The following is a 23,144-nucleotide window of genomic DNA, read 5'->3' as shown; positions in this document are numbered from 1 at the left end:
GAAAGGGATGGATGAGACTTACCTCTTAAGAATATTCTTGCCCTAGCTTAAAAATTCGACATAGGTGCTTATAGGGAACTGTGTTGGAGTTTTATGAATAAAGAATTCAGAACTAAGTGTTTAAAACCCGAAATTCTGTCCTCGTTGACCGTTGCAGCGGTCAAGCCACCGATACAACGATCAAGCCACCGATGCAGCGATCTCGCTATAGCAAACAAGTGCCCACTATAGCGGACCAAAAGAAATTCAACCACTACTATGGCGGGCCATATCTCGCTATAGCAACATCGACATAGAGGGCCATTGGTTGCCACAGCGAACACACGAACAACGGTTGACCGCTTGCGGCGAGGGGCTCACTGCTACAGTGGTGCCACTGTAGCAGTACCTACCCCGCTGCAGCGGTAACACTAAGGCAGTGAGTACGCAATTTTTCCAGTTTTTTACTCTATCACCCAAACACAAACAAAACATGCACGTATATATAAACAAATCAAACCGTGGCCTCGGAATTCCCAATGGAGTTCTAATTTCCTACATCGGCCCCCAATGGATCAATTCAATAAAACAAAATTCACAAACAAGTGAAGTTTTCAGTTCTTAGACTTATACAACCGAGTTTCTATTAGCTAGTCTACCCTTGGGAAGGTTCTATTTGATTGGGTGATCCTATATTTTTCATAACGATAAGGAGGGTCGTTACAATGGATGTCATTGGACCCATTGAGTCTGTCGCCTCGAATGGACATCGAATCATCTTGGTCACCATAGATAACTTCACTAAATAGGTGGAAGATATATTACACAGTGATGAAGAAGGTAGTAGCTGATTTCGTGCGAAACATCATATGCCGCTTCGGCATACCAGAATCCATCATAACAGAAAATGGAGCGAATCTGAACAGTCACCTGATGAAGGATATATCTGTGAACAGTTCCAAATCACCCATCGAAAATCAACTACCTACCGGCCACAAATAAATTGAGCTATGGAGCAGCCAAAAAAGAATATCAAGAGGATATGAAGGATATGACGGACCACTACAAGTGTTAGCATGAACAATTGCCTTATGCATTGCTAGACTACCGGACGACAGCTCGAACTTCAATAGGGGCAACTCTATACTAGCTCGTCTATGGTACTGAAGCAGTCATACCCGCCGAAGTCAAAATACCATGACTGAGAATCATTCAAGAAGCAGAGTTGGACAACGCAGAATGGGTTCGAAGCTGATACGAGCAACTGACTCTAATTGATTAAAAGAGGATGATTTCCTTATGTCACAGCCAATTATACCAACAAAGGATGGAACACGCCTTCAACAAACGAGTCAAAGCTCAATTGTGTCAAAAAGGACAAATGGTACTCAAGTAAATATTCTCACATCAAGACGAGTACAAAGAGAAGTTTGCTCTATCCTGGCAAGGTACATACGCGGTCCGCAAGGTACTCTCCGGAGGAATGGTGATACTAGCAGAGATGGATCGCCAAGAGTGGCCCAAAACAATCAACTCAGATGTGCTACTCGTGAAGACACGTTTTTCCAGTTGTATTAGTTATTTATTTGCTTGTAATAGTTATCCCTTTGCATGTAATTGTTTTGTGATAGATAGAAAAGCCAAATGATTTCCTTATAATATGAACTATGCAATGACCAAACTTCCCCACAGTGGGATACATAGGCAGTTTATTTGGGACCCGGTCACATTATTAGTAAAAACCAAAAACTCAATTATTTTATTCTGAACTACGTTCGACCTGATTCCTGTTGTGACAGGATACGTAAGTGCTTTTTGAGCTCGGTCGTACCAAACAAAAAACCCAAGAAACCCATAGAAAGCCAAAGAGATGAGAGTTCAAAAAGTGCGTACCCCACATACCCAACTAGTGCAGAATTTTTGAGATCCTCTAAAAAATTCCTTTAAACAAATCAGGCCCGAGAGTTAGTCGATCCAAATTCTCAAATTGGGGAATAAAGTTTGAGGAGATCTCAAAATTCATTCCTTCGACAGTTAACTTATGAGTTAACCGACTCAACGCCCTAAACTGGGGCAGAAATTTTAGGAGTATCTCAAAATTTCATACATCAAGATTCAACTCGAGAGTTCATCGAAACAACATTTAAACTGGGGCAGAATTTTTGAAAGGGTCTCAAAAATTCCACGCAAGGGAGATGAAGCTTCGACTGTCAGACGAAACAAAGGGCGAAAGAGCCTCATTCAGATGCACATGTCATGATAGTCAACTTATTTTTTTTAAAAAAAATTATATCTTTTACAAACAAAGGTTTGAAACGATTTATGAAAATGTTTTATATTAAGATAAATTTACCTTTCACAATACCGAACCTATAAAGATCTGGCTCAAGGAAGACGGCCAAGCCGACAAAGGCAGGACGCAATCAAAGACGACAACATGGATCATTTTTATAGGAAAACTAACGTTTTTCTGATGCAGGTCTCCAGTGTCATCAGGAGGACGACTATTTTTTTAACTTTATTTTGTTTGCAATAGGTAAAGGAAACTTATCTAACAAAGATTAGAACCACAACCAAGTCAAGTGGGTTGAAAAAGGATCGAAATGCCATAAGGGCAAACATCTAGCCAAAAAGGGCTGTAAGAAGATGGAAATGCCACAAGGGCAAACATCCAGCCGAAAAGGGCTGTAAAAGGATGGAAATACCATAAGGGCAAATATCTAGCCGGAAAGGGCTATAAAAAGATTGAAATGCCACAAGGGAAAATATATAGCCACAAGGGCTACACGAGAAAAATACCACAAGGGCAAACATCAGGACAAAAGGGTCACAATCAATATAAAGGATGAAAGAAAGACGTTTTAGTCAAAGGGGCCATATCTATCATTTACATGCCAAAAGGGCCATTTATACCAAACTGTCGAGAGGGTCATTCATACAAAACTACCAAGAGGGCCATACTGCCTAGACGGTCATACCACCGAGAGGGCCATACTGCCAAGAGGGCCATACCGCTAAGAGGGCCATACTGCCAAGAGGTTCATACTGCTTGGAGGGCCATCCTGCCAAGAGGGCCATACAACCAAGAGGAACATCCTGGCAAGAGGGCCATACCACCAAGAGGCCCATACTTCCCAGAGAACTACTCGTACAAGTCGCTAAAAGGGCCATTCAAAGCAAAACTATCGAGAGGGCCATTTCATGCAAACAAAGATCGGAGGAGGTCCAACAAAGAAAATAATACCAAGATGGTCATTTATTTCTAGAGAACAGCCAAGAGGGCCATCAAAAACCATACAGGGTAGTAAAGCAGAGACACAGAGCCAATATGGTCATTTAGATTTAAGCAGTGCCAAGAAGGTCGCCACATAAAGACAATGCCAAGAAGGTACAATTGAAACCACACCAAGATGGCACTAGTAGAAACAAGACCAAGAGGTCTACCACAATGTTACCCACACAAGGAAGCAGGTTAGCAGCAGCCAATGAAGGAATAGGCTGATCAAACCGGACCTAAACGCATGCGGAGAAAGCATGAAACTTTTTCTTACGCAGCCGGTCGAAATGGGGTGCCCATGAGAGTCAAGCTCTCCGACCAATAATTAGAAGATCGCTCCACCTCATGCTCAGCCACACACGCTTGTTTTCCTGCCTTGCTTGCTTTTTTTAAAAAAATTCTCGCAACCGATCAGGCACATAAAGGCATTCCCACATAAAGGATACCCTTTTCCTCCTATCAGGTCAAACTACAAGTGACTTGATTCCCAAGAACAGGGATATGTAGGCGGACTCAATACCAGAGAGTTAGTCACACTCCAACAAATCACTCTGGGTTTCTCAGTTTTGCAATTGGAAAATTTAAAATTTGTTTAAATTTTCATTTAGAAGTCTAATTGAGTCGAACTACAAATGGCCAGAATTCTCATATAGCATGAGATATGTAGGAATCCCAGAAACCAGGGTCCGACCATATAATTGAAAATTGCATTAAAAAGAGAGGTGTTTTGAAAATGGTTAGCCAAAAATCAGGTTTGTCAAATTTTAATGATCAGGGATGGGCCCACAATCCCCGGACACCAAAGGGCAAGTTTGTCAAATTTTTATTTTATAAGTCTAAGAACTGAAAACTTGACTTTTTTGTGATTCTTGTTTAATTTTGCTGAGTCCGTCGAGGGTGATGTAAAAAATTAGAACTCCGTTCAGAATTTCGAGGCCACGGGTGGATTCGTATGATGTTTTTGTGTATATGTGCATGTTTTGTTTGTGTTTGTGAGGCTTCAGATAAAATGTTTGGTGATAGAGAGGAAAACTAGGCAAAAGTCGAGCTTACTGCCTAAACAGTACCGCTGCGGTGGGGTTTGTATCACTACGGTGGCACAGCTATAGTGGTGAGACCCTCGTCGTAAGTGATCAGTAAGGTTCGTTGTCTCCGTTGTGGCAGACAGAGGCCCCCTATGTCGATGTCTCTATGGCGGGATATGGTCCGCTATAGCAGGCACATGGACACTATAGCGAGATAGCTGCAGTGGTGGATTGACCGCTGCAGTGGTGGATTGACCGCTGCAGCGGTCGACAAAAAACAGTAACCCAATTTTTAAAGGCTTAGACCCACATCCTTTATTCATAAAACCTCAACACATTTCCCTACAAGTACCCAGGGTGAAATTTCAAGCTAGGGAAAGAATACTCTTGGGAGGTAAGTCTCAATCATTCCCTTCAGTCATTATGTAGCATCTTTATGATTATCATTACTTTTATGGGTCTTAATGGTGAAATTGTAATAGAATCCCTAGAAATTAATAAACCATCTAAAATTAATGGGTTATGATTGTTATCACTTATTTATCATCTAATGGATTTTGTTAACCCCTTTTAATCATGAATTGAATCCTTAGACCCATAAACTGAGTGAATTGAGACCTAGGGTTCTATAAAAATGGTAGCTTGACCATGAAAACTTCTTGTAGTTGGAATGTTGATGTAATATTGTTATAATTGGATGATTAGTGATTATAAGGCCCTTGTTAGGTTGCTTTACACCTATAAAATCATTCACCCATTGGAATTGGGTAAAGGGAAGGGTATTCTTGAATTGGTATTTGTGATTAGAGTATTTGTGACTCATTGAGCCTTCTATTTCTAGACTTTGAGCGTTCTAAGGTTTTAAGGAAGGGAAATGTTGTAGCGGAGTGATTTGCATTGTTATAGCTCTACGGTTGAGGTAAGTTACGGTCTACTTGAGTTAGACTTTGATTAGTTGATTGTATGTGCTGTGAAGTCATTAGGAGAAAGCATGTCTAGGCTTCATACATGATATTGTGTGGTTGAAATTCTATGTGAAATTGATTGAGTGATTATGTAGGCTTCGTGCCACTATTCATGTGTGGTGAATTTACGGTTGATATGTTTGTGATGAGAAGTTAATATGATCTTCTCGGTGATATTGTGATACGAAATGATAATTTGAGTGTTGACAATAAGAGGGCAGGAAATACTATTACGTATAGATATATGGAAAGACACATATGTGTCCTAGATTATGAGCTCGTGGTCTGAGTTTCATTTCGAAAATGAGAGGTATTTGATATGGCCCGCGTCCGAGGTTCTTTTCAGAGCAGAGTTTTATGCTCGGGTCCGAGGAGTATTCTGGAACGAGTGGTACATGGACACCATGGGTCCCCTGCAGGTCATGACTACTGAGCAATGACATCAGTTAGCATGTGTGTACAGTGAGTATGATATTATGGTAGACTTATTCTCATGTTGTGGTTTTCCGTTGATTGATTCTTGTTATTTGGGTGATTTGATTGGTGATTATCCTTGGTTGACTTGTCATGGCTTATTTATTTCATGTCTGTTAGCAGACTTGTTTATTCTATTGATTTTATGAGATATGCATGATACTAATCATAGTCAACCTATGATATCTACAGGTACATAGTGTTTGTACTGATACTACCTTACTGCATTCTTTTGAGTGCAGATTGTGATACAGAGACCGCTACCTGCCCTCACATCTAGCATTGAGGACATTATTGACAGATTTAGGGTGACCTTCTATCCATGCCAGCTACCCGAAGATCTTCCTCTTATGATGTCTATTTCCTATACTGAACATTATGGATATGTATTAGACAGATTTCATTCCTTAGACATGTTCTAGTTTAGAGTCATTGTACGATGACTTTCGGATTTTGAGGATTTTGTAATAGTTAGAACTTTCGTATTTACTGCAGTATTTTATGGCATGGCTTTTTTGGATTATTTTATGCTTGAATGAGTAATAACTGACTAATTTGATTAATATAAAATCGGATTTGAATGAATAGATGACTTGTGAGTTGGTTCTCCCACTAATAGTTAGTGTGGGTACCAGTCATGGCGGGTTGGGTCGTGAAAGAGTTGGTATCAGAGCTTTAGGTTCGTCGATCTCATCGTACAAGGACATGTCTAGTAGAGTCTTGCAGATTGGTATGAGAATGTCTATACTTATCTTCGAGAGGCTACCAGACACTAGGAAAATTGCCTTTTCTTTTTTTCTTTCAAGCCACTTGATTCCAATTGGTATTTGCTGATTCAAATTGATATCTAATTATCCTTCACTCTCTCGCAGATAGTGAGAACACGCGCGGCAGCAGCTAGAGGCAGAGGTGGAGGTAGAGGAGCTGGTAGAGGGGCAGTCCCAGTTGGGGGTCGAGTCCAGTTGTTGATCCCGTGCCTCCAGTGGTTCCTAATGAGGCCGCGGGAGATGCAGGCGCACCAGCCCAGCAAGCGACACTACTAGTCCCACCAAGAGTTATCGTTGCTCTTGGTATACCAGATGCTATGGTGCAGGTGCTAAATTGATTGTATGGGTTAGCACAGACAGGAGCTATACCAGCCGTTACAGCAGGTAGGGCGCATGGATAGCTTCCCCAGGTCCGGATAGAGTTCAAGTTCTGGGGGTTCAGCATGCCGCAGCAATGGCACCTCGCTTGGATGAAGTTTTGGGTTTTACGACTTGTCCGAGGCCAATTATAGGGCCAGTGATGACTGGAAAAGAGCATGACTTGTTTTGGAGGTTAACTAAAATGAAGCCTCTAATGTTCTATGGTACTGAATCAGAAGATACATACAAGTTCATCACAGACTGTCAGGAGAAGCTCCATAAGATGGGGGATGTGGACAAGTACGGTGTAGAGTTTTTGACCTTTCAGTTCATGGGTGATGCCAAGCTATGGTGGAGGGCCTATGTGGAGTGCAGGCCAGCTGGGTCTCCTCCGTTGAGTTGCTTTTAGTTCTATTCTGTGTTTTTGGATAAGTACATCCCGCGTACTTTGAGGGACCGAAAGAAGGATGAGTTCGCTAATATTGATCAGGGAAACTCATCTGTTGTTGTGTACGAGTCCCATTTCCACTCCTTGTCCTGATATGCTCTTCAATTGTTGCCCGCTGAGGGGGAGAGGATCTGGCGGATCATAAAGGGATTTAACATTGGGCTTTAGTTATCAAATCTTCAGCTCGTAGCCACTGGGGCTTCATTTTAGGAGGCAGTGGAGCATGTTCATATGGTTGAGGGATCAAACAGGAAAGTCATGCAAAGCAGGTAGAGAAGAAGGCCCGAAGGGGTGGGGTTTTCAGCAACTCCTTCTCGAGGGGTCAGAGTTTGCAGATATATTCAGGGCGTCCAATTTAGTCCGCGATGCAGGTGTCATCTGGAGGCCCATCAAAGGCAAATTTTCAGGCTTCCGGTCAGCATGGAGGTTATACTGTGTCATCAGCTTTTGTTCTGTGACCTACACTCAACCTTAGATGTTTCGAGTGTGGTAAGATGGGGCACATTAGGAGGTATTTCCCCAAATTCAGGCAGAATGGACAAGGGACTCAATATCAGGATCCCCGAGCTCTGTTCGCACTAAATAGATGGGGTAAGGATCGCGCACCGGCAGGAGGGGGCTGCCACATCGCTGGTAGGGGTGGTGCCCAGCCTAACCGAAGCGGTCCTTAAGCAGGTAGAGGTGGACAACAGCCCGATAGGGGAGCGGCCCTGACCAAACAGAGTAATCGTGGTTGTTCATAGGATACAGGATGGCGCGATCATTTGTACGCTTTTCCAGGTAGACCCGAGGATAAGGCCTCCGATGTTGTCATCACAGGTACTATCTCAGTTTATGACAGGTTGGCTTCTATTTTATTTGATCCAGGATTTACTTTTTCTTATGTGTCTACATATTTTTCTATGGGTCTAGATATGGTGTGTGATACTCTTGATGTCCCTATTTACGTATCCACTCCGATTGGGGATTCGGTGGTGGTAGATAGAGTCTACCCTTCTTGTGCGATTTCTTTTATGGGATATAGTACTTGGGTAGATTTGATGATCTTAGATATGGTAGATTTTGATGTCATTTTAGGCATGAGTTGGTTCTCCCCGCATAATGCTACACTAGATTTCCATTCTAAGATTGTTATCTTAGCCATGCCTGGGGCACCTTGACTTGAGTGGAAGGGCAACCTTAGTCCCTTCCCTAAGAAAGTCATATCCTTCGTTCGTGCTAGTCCACTAGTGGAAAAGGGTTGTCTAGCTTAGTATGCCACCTAGTCGTGACATTGATTTTAGGATTAATTAAGACCCAGAGACTCGTCCTATCACTATTCTACCTTATAGGATGGCACCAGCAGAACTCAGGGAATTGAAACAGTAGTTACAAGACCTTTTGAGTAAGGGGTTTATTCACCCCAGTGCCTCTCCTTGGGGTGTGCCTGTGTTGTTCATTAAGAAGAAGGATGGGTCTATGCGTATGTGTATTGATTACCGTCAGCTGAATAAGGTACCATCCGGAATAAATGTCCAATTCCCCATATTGATGACTTATTTGATTAGTTACAGGGAACTTCTGTGTTCTCTAAAATTGACTTAAGGTCAGGGTATCACTAATTGAAGATTTGAGCAGATGATGTTCCTACAACAGCTTTTCGGACTAGGTATGGACACTATGAGTTCTTGGTTATGTCTTTCAGGCTTACTAATGCCCCAGCTGCATTGATGGATTTGATAAACAGTATGTTCAAACCCTTTTTAGACTCATTCGTAATAGTGTTCATTGATGATATCCTCGTGTACTCTAAAAGTAAGGAGGAGCATGAAAAACATTTGAGGATTGCTCTTGGGTATTGCGGGAGAAGGTGTTGTATGCTAAATTCTCCAAGTGTGAATTCTGGTTGTCTTCTGTGTCCTTCTAGGGGCATGTAATTTCAAAGGAAGGGATTATGGTAGATCCTCAGAAAATTCAGGCAGTCAGGGAGTGGGCTAGACCCACATTAGTGATCGAGATCTGTTGTTTCATGGGTCTGGCTATCTACTATCATCGGTTTGTAAAAGGGTTTGCCTCTATTGCTTCTCATTTGACTCGCTTGACTTAAAAAGAGGTACCATTTTAGTGGTCCGATGGGTGTGAAGAGAGCTTTCAAAAGCTCAAGACATTGTTGACTATAGCCCCTATTCTAGCATTGCCTGTAGAGGGCAAGGATTTTGTTGTTTATTGTGACGCTTCACGTTCTGGTTTGGGTGTTGTTTTGTTGTAGGAAAAGAAGGTGATTGCCTATGCTTCTCGGCAGTTGAAAGTGCATGAGAAGAACTATCCTATTCATGACATAGAGTTGGCAATGGTGGTGTTGGCATTGAAAATCTGGAGACACTACTTGTATGGTGTCCACTGTGAGGTGTATACTGACCACCGCAGTCTGCAGCATAAGTTCACTCAGAGGGATCTGAACTCTAGGCAACGGAGGTGGATGGAACTGTTGAAAGATTATGATATTACCATTCTGTATCATCCTGGTAAGGCAAATGCAGTGGCTGACATGTTAAGCAGGAAGTCGGCTAGTATGGAAAGTCTGGCTGATTTGATTTCTTCGGAGCGTCCGTTGGTTAGAGAGGTTCAGACTCTGGCTAACAGTTTTATGAGGCTGGATATTTCTAACACGAGCAGGGTGATGGCTTATGTTGAGGCTCGGTCATCATTCCTGGAGCAGATTAAGGCTAAGCAGTTTGAAGATGCTAAGCTGTGCAAAATTCATGACAAGGTGTTGCGTAGAGAGGCCAAGGAGGCTGTGATTGATGAAGAGGGAGTGTTGCGGATCAAGGGGCGAGTTTGCGTGCCACGTGTGGGTGATTTGATCAAAATCATTCTGACAGAGGCTCATAGTTCGAGGTATTCCATTCATCTTGGCACGACTAAGATGTATCATGATTTGAGGCAGCACTACCGGTGGTCTAGGATGAAGCGTGATATAGTGGAGTTTGTTGCTCAGTGTCTAAACTACTAACATATGAAATATGAACATCAGAAACCTGGGGGTACACTTCAAAGGATGCCCATTCCTGAGTGGAAGTGGGCAAAGATGGCCATGGACTTCGTAGTTGGTCTTCCGAAGACGTTGGAAAAGTTTGACTCCATTTGGGTTATTGTTAACAGGTTGACTAAGTCTGCCCACTTCATTCCGGTAAAGATAACTTATGATACAGGAAATTGGATAAAATCTACATTCGAGAGGTGGTTAGGTTTCATGGGATTCCTATCTTCATTGTGTCTGACAGAAACTAGATTTCATAAGTCTAAGAATTGGAAACTTGACTTGTTTGTGGTTGTTGTTTAATTTTATTGAGTCTGTCAGGGGTGACATAGAAAATTAGAACTCCGTTGGGAATTCCGAGGCCATGGGTGGATCTGTATGACGTTTTTGTGTATATGTGCATGTTTGTTTGTGTTTGTGAGGCCTCGGATGAAATATTGGATCATAGAGTGGAAAATTGGGGAAAAGGCGAGCTTATTGCCTAAACAGTACCACTGCGGCGAGGCTTGTACCACTATGGAGGCAACGCTATAGCGGTGACACCCTCGCCGCAAACGGTCAATAAGGTTCGTTGTGTCCGCTGTGGCGGACAGAGGCCCGCTATGGTGATATCGCTATAGCGGGATATGGTTCGCCATAGTGGAAGTCGATTTCTCTTTGGTCCGCTATAGCGGGCACTTGGCCGTTATAGAGAGACCGCTGAAGTAGTGGATTGACCGCTGCAGCGGTCGACGGAAAACAGTGGCCTAATTTTTAAAGACTTAGTCCCACATCCTTTATTCATAAAATCCCAACACAGTTCCCTGTAAGCACCCAGGGTGAAATTCCAATCTAGGGCACGAATACTCTTAGGAGGTAAGTCTCAATCCTTCCCTACAATCATTCCGTGTCATCTTCATGATTATCATTACTTTTATGGGTCTTCAATGGTGAAATTGTAATAGAAACCCTAGAAATTAATAAACCTTCTAAACTTGATGGGTTATGTTTGTTATCACTTATTTGTCATCTAACGGCTTGGGTTAACCCCTTTTAATCATGAATTGAACCCTTAGAGCCATAAACTAAGTGAATTAGTCCATCAGGGGGTGACATAGAAAATTAGAACTCTGTTGGGAATTCCGAGGCCATGGGTGGATTTGTATGACGTTTTTGTGTATATGTGCATGTTTGTTTGAGTTTGTGAGGCCTCGGATGAAATATTGGGTCATAGAGTGGAAAATTGGGAAAAAGTCGAGCTTACTGCCTAAACAGTACCACTGCGGCGAGGTTTGTACCGCTATGGCGGCAACGCTATAGCGGTGACAACCTCTCCGCAAGCGGTCAATAAGGTTCGTTGTGTCCGCTGTGGCGGACAGAGGCCCGCTGTGGCGATGTCGCTATAGCGGGATATGGTTCGCCATAGTGGAAGTCGATTTCTCTTTGGTCCGCTATAATGGGCACTTGGCCGCTATAGCGAGACCGCTGAAGCAGTGGATTGACCGCTGCAGTGGTCGACGGAAAATAGTAGCCCAATTTTTAAAGACTTAGTCCCACATCCTTTATTCATAAAACCCCAACACAGTTCCCTATAAGCACCCAGGGTAAAATTCCAAGCTAGGGCACGAATACTCTTGGGAGGTAAGTCTCAATCCTTCCCTTCAATCATTCCGTATCATCTTCATGATTATCATTACTTTTATGGGTCTTCAATGGTGAAATTGTAATAGAAACCCTAGAAATTAATAAACCTTCTAAACTTAATGGGTTATGTTTATTATCACTTATTTATCATCTAACGGCTTAGGTTAACCCCTCTTAATCATGAATTGAACCCTTAGAGCCATAAATTAAGTGAATTAAGACCTAGGGTTCTATAAAAATGGTAGCTTGACCATGCAAACTTCTTGTAGTTGGAATGTTGATGTAATATTGTTATAATTGGATGATTAGTGATTATAAGGCCCTTGTTGGGTTGCTTTACACCTATAAAATCATTCACCCATTGGAATTGGGTAAAGGGAAGGGTATTCTTGAATTGGTATTTGTGATTAGAGTATTTGTGACTCATTGAGCCTTCTATTTATAGACTTTGAGCGTTCCGAGGCTTTAAGGAAGGGAAAAGCTGTAGCGAAGTGATTTGCATTGTTCCAGCTCTACGGTTGAGGTAGGTTATGGTCTACTTGAGTTAGACTTTGATTAGTTGATTGTATGCGTTATGAAGTCATTAGGAGAAAGCATGTCTAGTCTTCAAACATTATATTGTGTGGTTGAACCTCATACGATGGCTTTCGGATTTTGGGAATTTTGTAATAGTTAAAACTTTCGCATTTACTTCAGTATTTTATAGCATGACTTGTTTGGATTATTTTATGCTTGAATGAGTAATAACTGACTAATTTGATTAATATAAAATCGGACTTGAATGAATAGATGACTTCTGTGTTGGTTCGCCCACTAGGAGTTAGTGTGGGTGCCAGTCATGGTGGGTTGGGTCGTGACATATTTACTCCGTTTAATTCCGAGAAATTTGATTAACTAAACAAATTATCATTTTTACCTCTCAATTTCAATTTTTTGCATAATCATTGTTGGCATTTACAATTTAAAATTAATCATATTTAATAGATTCTTAATTGTGGTTATATTTTGAAATTTGTTTTGTTAAGTGATTAATTGCGGCTACAATTGAAATAATCATATTCGTTAATTATGGTCATAATTGAAATAGCCAGTTACATGGTTTAAGTCAATTAAGGCTATATTCGCACTTTAAGTTCCTTTATGCAATTAACCGTGTCTTTAAGAAAATTGATTAATTGGTCAATTAGTTTTAATTTGGCCACGATTGAAATGTTCAATTAATGGACACTCTTAATCTTTGGCTATTGATTAAAATTTGCATATTTTTCCCTTAACTACGCATATGTATATACATGACTATGCACATATATACATGTATATATCGCGTGTATATATTTATATATGTCATAGGGCCCCTTCTCTTTTTCTTAAAATCGGACCGAGCCTAGTCAAATTAGTCCAAACCTGGCCCACAACAGCGTTTAAAGGGGTTAAACCCCATTTCCTTTTTATTTTCAAAGACCAAACACTCCCTTCGCTCTTTGCAACGTAGAAATAAAGGTTTCTACGTGAAACCCTAGCGCCACCACCCTTCTCTCTTCTCTTCTCCATGTCATCTAGCCAGAAATGGCAAAGGGACAGTGTACTTTTCCTTTTCTGCAGCTTTGCTCGACCAAATGAGGTAAAGCAATTAATGCATTGCCTCTTTCTACGACATTTAAACCCAAACACGGTAATACCTTTTCTCTCTTTGCTTCTTTTTGTAGATTAACAGTCAAGAGACTGAAATCCCTTAATGAATTTCGTTGTATGCGAATTTGAATCCTCAATTCCTATTGGTCTATGTCGATTTAAGGGGGAATCCAAGAGGGTTTTCCCCCCAATTTCTTAGTCCCCCATCGAATTGAGGTTTGAGTTTTTAGATTTGGGGTTCTATATATCTCAGATTTTCAGGAGATTTCACGAATACAAACACATACTCACACAAAGTAAAAATCGAATTACCTAGGGTTTCAGCATTTTAGGCGAAGACCTTTAATTATTTGAGCTTAGTAAAATTTTAATTGTTCTATTCTTCTGTTTTGTGGCTGAGTATTGGTGTTGGAGCAACAAGGATCCAAAATTCCAATCTCGACAGTTGGCTGCTGGCTGCACTCAGAAAAAGTAAATTTTAATCCTTTAGTTAGTTTTAATTTATTTTAATTGATATTTAGTCTAGTTGCGTTTATTTGCTGTTGCTGCGTTATTAGCATGAGCAGTGTTACATTTGGCTATTAATCATGACAACTAGTTTATAAGTATGTTTATAATCTTCTATTGTTTAATTGAAATAATGTTTAGGTGCTGATATGTTTAAGTTAGATAATGTCATGTTAGTTGTTTAGCTTAAGTTTATTAGTTGAAAGTTAGTGTGTAAATTTGATCACATGTGCTAAATCTGTGTTAGACATGCTATCCTGGATTAGTCTTCTATGGTAAAAATGTTAATATAAATCACCCAATAAACCTGTTAATCCCTTTACTATCAAATGAATGTCTACATTCAGCATGATTACCTTATATTTAGTCTAGACTGGGGTCTGTTGATATCCATATTAACTCTAAAGGTCCTTATCATGTGTTCGTAGTATAATGAGGTTGTATTTATGAAGTCAAATTGGGGTTTAGATATGCATATAGGGGTTTGAATCAAAATTCTTATTTGACCTTTTAAAATGCTTTAGTACTACAATTTATGAGTGTTCATATGATTTATTGTATTTAATATTATCATTAGCATGCTTGAAGTATATTTAGTCCTTGTTTTACTTGAATGTTTTAATTGTTCTCATCTCTTAAGGGTTCACAGGGGCTTTAGATTTAACAAAATGCTGAAATGAGTTTCAAAACTGGTTGAATGAGATCTTTGTATGCAAAATGATCTTGAAAAAACCTATTTTGAGACTTCAACATACCTGTTTTAACCTGTCTTTACCTTGTTTAAACATAGAAACTGCCTAGAATTTGTCTAATATTGAGTTAATAAGTCTAAGTCCTTTAATGAGTACTCTATCTTCTCATGTTTATTTGAAATCTTGTAGTTATAAGACATCAGTGATGGTTTAAGCTATCAATGTGTGTTTTGCTTAAACTATTTTGCATCTGTTTGGGTAGTCCCTAAGTTTGAGTATAAGACATGTCTTTGTATGCCAAAAAAATTGGTTATGCCTTTTCTTTATGTTTTTGTGTCTATGTCCTATCTAATGTTAGCTTGTGTGTGCCAGCATGTATTCGTATGTGCTTAAATTATCCTATTTTAAGAAAAATGAACCTGCTGGTTTGAATACTTGTTTGAAAGATCCAAGGATGGCATGAACCCCTTTTGTATGAATTAAATGTGGCATGTTTTTTGACCCTGTTGTCACCTTATGATACTTTATATACATATCCTGACTCAATGGAGCCTGATATCTGAAAATTATTTACTGTCTTTTGTTATTGTGAAGTTCGTTTTTATCACACTATAAATCCCTTTTCTTTCCTGTAAACCCTTTACCTGTGTTAGTATGGTAAAATTATACAGTTTTGTCTACTATATGAATGTGAATCTTATGTTTGGATATGTTATTCATTTTAAAGAGGTTTCTCTTGTTTGAATGTCATTAATATGTTTAAACTGAATAAGTATGAGCCCTATGTTAGTCTAGGTTGCAATACTACCATGAGCATATCAAGAATGCATGTTTGTTTGAATAAAGGTTCAATCCTATACTTGAACCTGTAAACCCTTTACCTGTGTTAGTATGGTAAAATTATACAGTTTTGTCTACTATATGAATGTGAATCTTATGTTTGGATATGTTATTCATTTTAAAGAGGTTTCTCTTGTTTGAATGTCATTAATATGTTTAAACTGAATAAGTATGAGCCCTATGTTAGTCTAGGTTGCAATACTACCATGAGCATATCAAGAATGCATGTTTGTTTGAATAAAGGTTCAATCCTATACTTGAAATGATTTGTTGTATGTCTAAAAGTAGGCATTATATCTAGTTGTGATTGTTTACTTTGTCTAAAACTGTCTATATGATTTCATGGTTAAGCTAAACATGGCTAAGACACTTTCATATCTACCCTTCCCCTTCTCCCCTTTGGATTTGAGTACTAAAAGACTGATATTTGAACTTGTCCAATCCTTTCCCCTTCGACTTATGTGAGTAAACTGTCTATATGTCTTTGGTAAACAACTTGAAGATATGGATAGGAATTTTGGCATGATCCCTTTACCCTTTTGCTATGCTTTGAAGTGATCTGCATACTATGAAAGAGTTTACCATATTGAATATGAGCCTTCTTTCTTAAACTTAAAGCCATGTTGGTTATATGCTGCCCAGTTCTGAACATGCTCACTCTAGTTTTGATTTAGCATGACAATAAGTGTGTTAATAGCTTCTCTTATTGGTCTCTTCTGTCTTTCCATGCTTTACTGCTTTGACTCCTGTTAGGAGGTTGATATAGAAATCATCTTGGTGGTAATTGAAAGAAATTTGTCCTGTTTTTGTTTTTGTCTAACTTGGAATCAAAAATTTGCACACCTATATATTGAATATGACATAAACATGTATATGCATCAATAGGGATCAAAATGCACCAAATATGAGTTATATAAAGCCTTGCATATGCTTAGCCTGCATTCCTTCGTAGTTGCTTATCATCCTTAGCCTTGCACTATGTTGATATTCACATATATACGTGAAATACACAAGATATACACAGCCTGTATACACTAAGGTGTGCATGGGATGGCATAATCTATATATAAGATAAAGCTAGGCATAAGAGAGGTGATGTGGCACCCCTAGATGATCAAGAAAGCCATTTATCTTTTTTCTCATTTTTTTTGCCTTTTATCTTCATTTTTCCTATTAAACAATTGCCTCTTCCTAAAGAAAAAATGTAATGGTTATAACGGCTGTAACAATTTTATACAAATGGGTGTAACTCTTCCTTTCATTAGCTCATATCATAAATGAACGCAATAAAGAACCAGACCACGACAAACTCATTATATCTTTCACTATATACGATAATGAGTCTTAAATAATGAAGAGGAAGAGATTCAATTTAATTGGATATAAGAAGCAGCTTTAATGACAAAGAAAGGTATAAAATAAAGCTCTTTGTATCATTTTTCCAACCGTTTATGGAAGTAATTATAAAATCATGAGTATTAATTGTATCTAATTTGTTAGTATTTATTTTTTGTTCTTTACAATTCTCTACTTGATCGTTCAATTTCCATCTAACTATATATAGTGGTCTATGGTTTCATCCCAACTACAGTGTGGTGAGTTTCCAAATCCTTTTCTTAACATTACTTATTATATGTTGAAATTAGAGTAAAAACCAAATGTTTCAACAAATATTCATGTATCCACACTTGTACATAAGCAGACTATATTTGTGTATGGAGGAGACTTAGATGATGATGATATTATAATAATTATCTTTATATTGAATTCCCGAGATAGCTTGGCAAGCTTTTATCTAACAGAATTGATCCGGTATTACTTTGTAGTTCGTACACACCTTTCACTTCCAAGTTTTTTTTTTTTTTTTTTTGCTTTTGTGTGTGTGTTGTATATGGACAAAGCCAAAAACCCATGCATCAGAAAATAATAACTATGATTCTTTATCCCATGAGAAAGTTTTGCCAGGTATACAGTATTCTTTGGCTATCCATCATTCATGCTGAATTAGAGAAAATTTCTTTTCTGGTTTTTCTTTGTGTGATGTATATAGGGTTCCTAAACTAAACGTTCTTGCAAATTTTGTAGTGGTTTAAATTAGGGATTGCTCAATTTCTTGATTTGGTCGACTTTTTATATACAGGATGATAATTTATATTAATGATTTGTGTTATTGAGTCTTTCTATAGTGATCCCTCTCTAATCTCTCCATTCACTTCAAAATGAGAATAATTATGGGAGTGGGGTTTGGAAAATTTGTTTTGCGTGTCACGTGCACTGTGAAAGAAAATAATGGCTCTTTGGACTGCCTATTTAATAATTTCGATTCCTGTGAATATATATAGTACCTCTTTCCAGCGTAAATGATGCTCTATACTATTAAATTGGTTTACCTTTGGTACAATCATAAAATCCAGCGTAACTTTGCCTTCAATTCGCTTGAATTGATGTTAAGACTCCTAACTCTTCTCTGGTAAAATTTCATATTCCTTAATTTTTACTTTGAAGAAAGATGTAAAGCAACAACAAAATAAGGAGAAGGTAACGCCTGTGACATTGGGAGATTATAAGGTGAAAGCGGCAGTTACCGCCAACTTTCTAGAACATATATACTACTAATTAATTTCAGTTTTTTCGTACATATAAAATTGGAGGAATTCTTTGTAGTGGAAGCAAATCAGATAGATATTCTAATTGTAAGTATATGTATGTTTCATTTTCCTTAGTTTGCTCTTTGACTTTATAGGGAGAAGAAATAAGAGTCTAAATAGTAGCATATTAGCATTACCTTTGGAGAATAGGACATAGATTTTGAGATTTTATATGCAATAAGTTATGATGCGGAAAAGAAGGAACATTTTTTATTTGAGTAGAATTAGGAAAAAAGAATGTTAAGATACGGATATGGGAGAAATACATTGAAAGAAAAAATGTACATCTATATAAAGCTGGTCGTAGCCAAAGTGAGGTGACACTTTTACACTGAAAGTATATATTCGTATTATTAATTTTTTTGTAGAATTTCAAATTATATCATCGCATAAGAGTATTATTTGTACTTGTGAATTCGCTCGAACATATTAGAAAGGGCCTGACTACGGATTCTTTTTAAAATAGATGGCCTAAGCGCTATTAAGTGCAAATTAGTAACTTTTGCTTTTTCCTCTTTCACTTTAAGAAATGATGGGGTTATGTAATTTGCTTTGAAATATAATATAGATCTTATGAACGAATATAAAATTAATTGTTTGAACTTGTGTTGAATTTTCTGATATTTACTATTCTTGAATTAATATTGCAAGTACCACACGATCATTAAAAAATTACAATAATACATTACAAAAAATTATATGTTGTGTGGAATTATTCATTCAGTATCTTATATGAAATATAGTAGTATTTATTTTAAAGTTCATTTTTTCTATAAATTGAATTGTTTATCATGCAATTTTGACAAATGTAACAACAAGGTAACAACAGTTAAGTGAGGCTTAAGGATATGAAAGAAGAGCAATCAAATCTGAGAATACAATTATATCACGGAACAACCAACACTATTTCTATTGTGGTATGTAGAGAGATAAACTGGTCAAAAGTAAAGATAGATATTTTTAATATAAGACTTACAAAAATAATTATTTAGTCACATATATTAAGTTTTCTTTAATAACCGCGTAAACGCGGCCATATTCACTAGTTTGTATATCATCAAGAGAAATTCACAACTGTACGTTTCTAAATAAATTTATTAGGCCTGCTCTAGCCTTTTATTGCTTTGTTACTGAACTGGGCTTGTCCCCGCGCTTTAGCTAATTCATATTGCTTTCAATATTGGGCTTCGTCCCTTGCATGCCATGCAATTTGGGCCTATCTGTGTTTCCTTTTATATCAGTTGTTTGGGTCTTTGTTTCTTTACTTGTTTGGCAAATTATAATGAATATACTTGTCATATGACCCGTATATGTGATTTATATGCATTCATACTTAAGTTTCATTTTAGTTTAATAACTAAGTATAGATATCCTCTAATCGTATTTCTCTTTTTTACCCTCTTCGTTTGCATGGGAATTCGATACGAGCCATTTGGTCAACTTCCTCAAATATACCTGTAGGGCTAGAGGCCCAATTTCCTTCTTTGATCTAGTCAGATTAAAAGAAATATTGAAGGTCCAACCATGGGTGAAAATGACAACTAGTGGGCTTAGGTAGGCTCACTAGCCTAACTTTTCTCTTTTCCATTTTATATTTGTATGTTATGTATAATTGGTGTATATGTAAACAACTTGTAATATATTGAAACCCAAATGTAATTAGAACTTAGGAAAACTTGTGTAGTAGCTAATCATTTTCTAAAATTACTTTCAAAGTTAAATACGGTTTATGATAATTGCACGATTGATAAACTTTAGATTTTTTGCAAATTATCACAAAGTTTTAAAGCTGGTAATATGTATGTGTAAATAAATTTGGACAAAGAAATTGACACTGTTGTTGCGCCGTAAACCCTTCAAGGAAAAATTAGAAACGGATTGTTTTAGACTCAAGCAAAATCTGGACTTAAACATATTTTGGGCCTCATTAACAATGTTGGAAAATGGGGCTAAATCTTTTTTCGGACAAATTGAAACAAAAGGTATTTTGGGCCTCATTTACAAAGTTGGAAATTCTTTTAACTTATATTGCCTTGAGCTATTTTTAAATCTTTTGAATCAAAAGCCCAAACTTTAAGGCACAAAAACAAAAGGAAATATGATGGGACTTTAGTTTGAAAATGAGATGGCTTTGGTATTGGAATATGGTTCACTAAATGAGCTGAAATTGAATAAAAATAAGTAAAGTTCCCTTTTTATATATGCTCATAAAAACCTACTCTACTTTTGCAAAGGAGATATACTCCATTCTTTCCTATGTAAATATAAACTTATAAGGACAAATCATAACATGGACCAAGATAGTATAGACTTCACTTAAGATAAAATATTAAGTGTGTTTTGATCCGGAAATGAGATGATTTTAACTCTTATAAATATTTTTCCCAAGAACCAACTTTTTCCTCAAAGGAATTTTGCCAAAAAAAAAAAAAAAAAAAAACAGATTTTAAAATATTAGCATGACAGTTTTTGAAAGAAAGAAAATATTTTAGAAAATAATCATAATTAATCACACATTGAAGCTCGTAGGTCAATCATATTCTACGGATTCTTACTACTAGGGTGTTTAAAACATTCCCTAGGGGATGACCAATACCCTTACTTCGAACTCTGGTTTTAAATGGATTTAACTCTTGTTTGACTGAACCTTTTTAACTTGGTTTTCCTAATTTCCTTTATAAAATTAGGTGGCGACTCTAAAAATAATAAAATCCAAATAGAGTCCGCAACTTCTTAGTAGCTTTTATGCACCATCGTAAAAGGGAACTTTAACACCCATTATGGTCATTTCAAATCTTTTGTCATGTCATTTGGGTTGACAAATGCACCAGCTGCTTTTATGGACCTTATGAACAGGGTGTCGTATCTTGATTTATTTGTCATTGTGTTAATTGATGATATTTTGGTGTATTCCCTAGTGAGATTGATCATGCAGAACATCTCTATAACGACCCGTTTGGTTGTTACAGTGTTTTGACTCATTTAACCTTGTTGACCCTTTCCCTGAAGTCATTGGTTTGGGTCCCAAGGCGTTCGGGGATGTTTTGAGTCTCGAGTGAAGGCTTAATTTCATAGTGTTGGGGTTGACTTGGTCAACACGGGGTTAAAATGATATCTTTTAGGAATTCCAAGGTCACGGTTGAGTCCGTAACGTGGTTTACAATAAAAACGCACATATGGTTTGTGTTCGGGAGGTTTCGAATGAGTTTCGGGGGCTAAAATGAAGTTTTGAATATTTCAGAATTTTGGGCACCCGCTGTAGCGAAGGGTGCACCCGTTGCAGCGAAAATCTGGGGCAAAACGTCCGTTTTTAAGTGCAATTTTCAAGTCTTTTTTCTCACAAACCCAAAAACACTTCCTTAGAAAGTGAGAGGCTATTTTCTTAGGGGTAGGGTGGAATTCCTCCTTAAAGGTAAGTGCAAACCCTTACGTGATTCATTATCTTCCCTTCTTCAAATCCCATGATAAGCTTAAGCTCCATTAATGGTGGGTAAAAGATTAGAACCCAAGAATTGATGAAACCTTCAATAGTTGAAGGGTTGGGGAGATAGCAGTGGAAAAGAATTCGCAAACACTTTGGGGGTAAGATTCTAACCTAGTATTCATTATTTATTGTCGACTATCATCATCTCATAGTCATTCTACACACTAATTGTGACGAACTAATGGGTTAAGAACCCTAGGGCAAAAACATAAAACATGAATTTGGATATCTTGTGATGAAAATAAGTCCATGATATTAAGATTGAAGGTTAACTAGATGATGGGTGACATAATTGTGCACTAAGTTTCCCGTTTTACCCTCATGAACCCGGAGTCACATTGTAGGGGTATTTTGTGTATTTTTCTAAAAGTATAGCAATGTGGATATCGTTGGAATCATGTAGATTCGTAGAGTACTATTTTGACTATATTGTATCTGAATTTTCAATATTATTACATTTTTGCCCTCGTGGCTCGGGTTTGGCTATTTTGGGTCTATTTTTGGGTTTTGGGTAAAACTATGGCAATATGAGTATCTCTAGATTCGTATTCTGACGTAGAATTCATATTTAATAGACGTTAATCATTTGAGGTTCTCTAACGAGGAAGGCAAGGCTAAGGTTGGGCGATTCGACACTGTTGCACGACATTCCAGGTAGGTTACGACTTACTTTAGTTAGACTTTGATTAGCGAAATGTATGTATTGTGTAGAATTGATGGGAGAAAGCATGATTAGGTCTTCGGACATGGTGTTTTGGTTGGATATTAGCTAGGTTGGTATTCCTTCTGATTTTGTGGGCTCGTATCCATTACTTTATCTATTGAAATATTAGGTGTGGTTGTATTCATACTGTGTTGATTCAGGATGGATTTCTATTAAGTTGATTGTTGTTGATGGTGGCTCGTTTCCCCGTTATTGTGATTAAACTTATTACCTAAATTGTCGTGTTTTACTCAGTTCTCTCTTATTGTGACATATCATCGGAGAAATGAAGGATAATGAGTTTAGACTTTGATTGTGATATAAACTTATGGTAGTACGTAGATGAAAACTTGATGTATGATTTACTGTTGATGATAATATATAGAAAAAAGGAGCATCTTGGTGATACAAGGCTTAGTTGTGAGGCGTACCTGCTATATGTTGATGTAAAGAGGGACATAGACTCTTATGTTGGTTGAGGCGGGTTGTATGATTCATTTCATGTTTGAGTTGATCTAAGTCTTAATATGACTTGTGGCTTTGCGTCTTGTACCTTCACTATTGCTTAGTTGGTTGTATTGATTTACTATGTTTACACTGATTTATGCATTCACACACTCATACATGATGGAAATGATTTGATAACGATTCATGAAATACTTGTAGCATGATGCCTTGTGTTCAAAATTGATATTGATAAT

The sequence above is a fragment of the Lycium barbarum genome, chromosome 7 (genome assembly GCF_019175385.1).
Source record: "Lycium barbarum isolate Lr01 chromosome 7, ASM1917538v2, whole genome shotgun sequence".
Taxonomy (NCBI): domain Eukaryota; kingdom Viridiplantae; phylum Streptophyta; class Magnoliopsida; order Solanales; family Solanaceae; genus Lycium; species Lycium barbarum.
Note: the sequence above shows the minus strand (reverse complement) of the source record.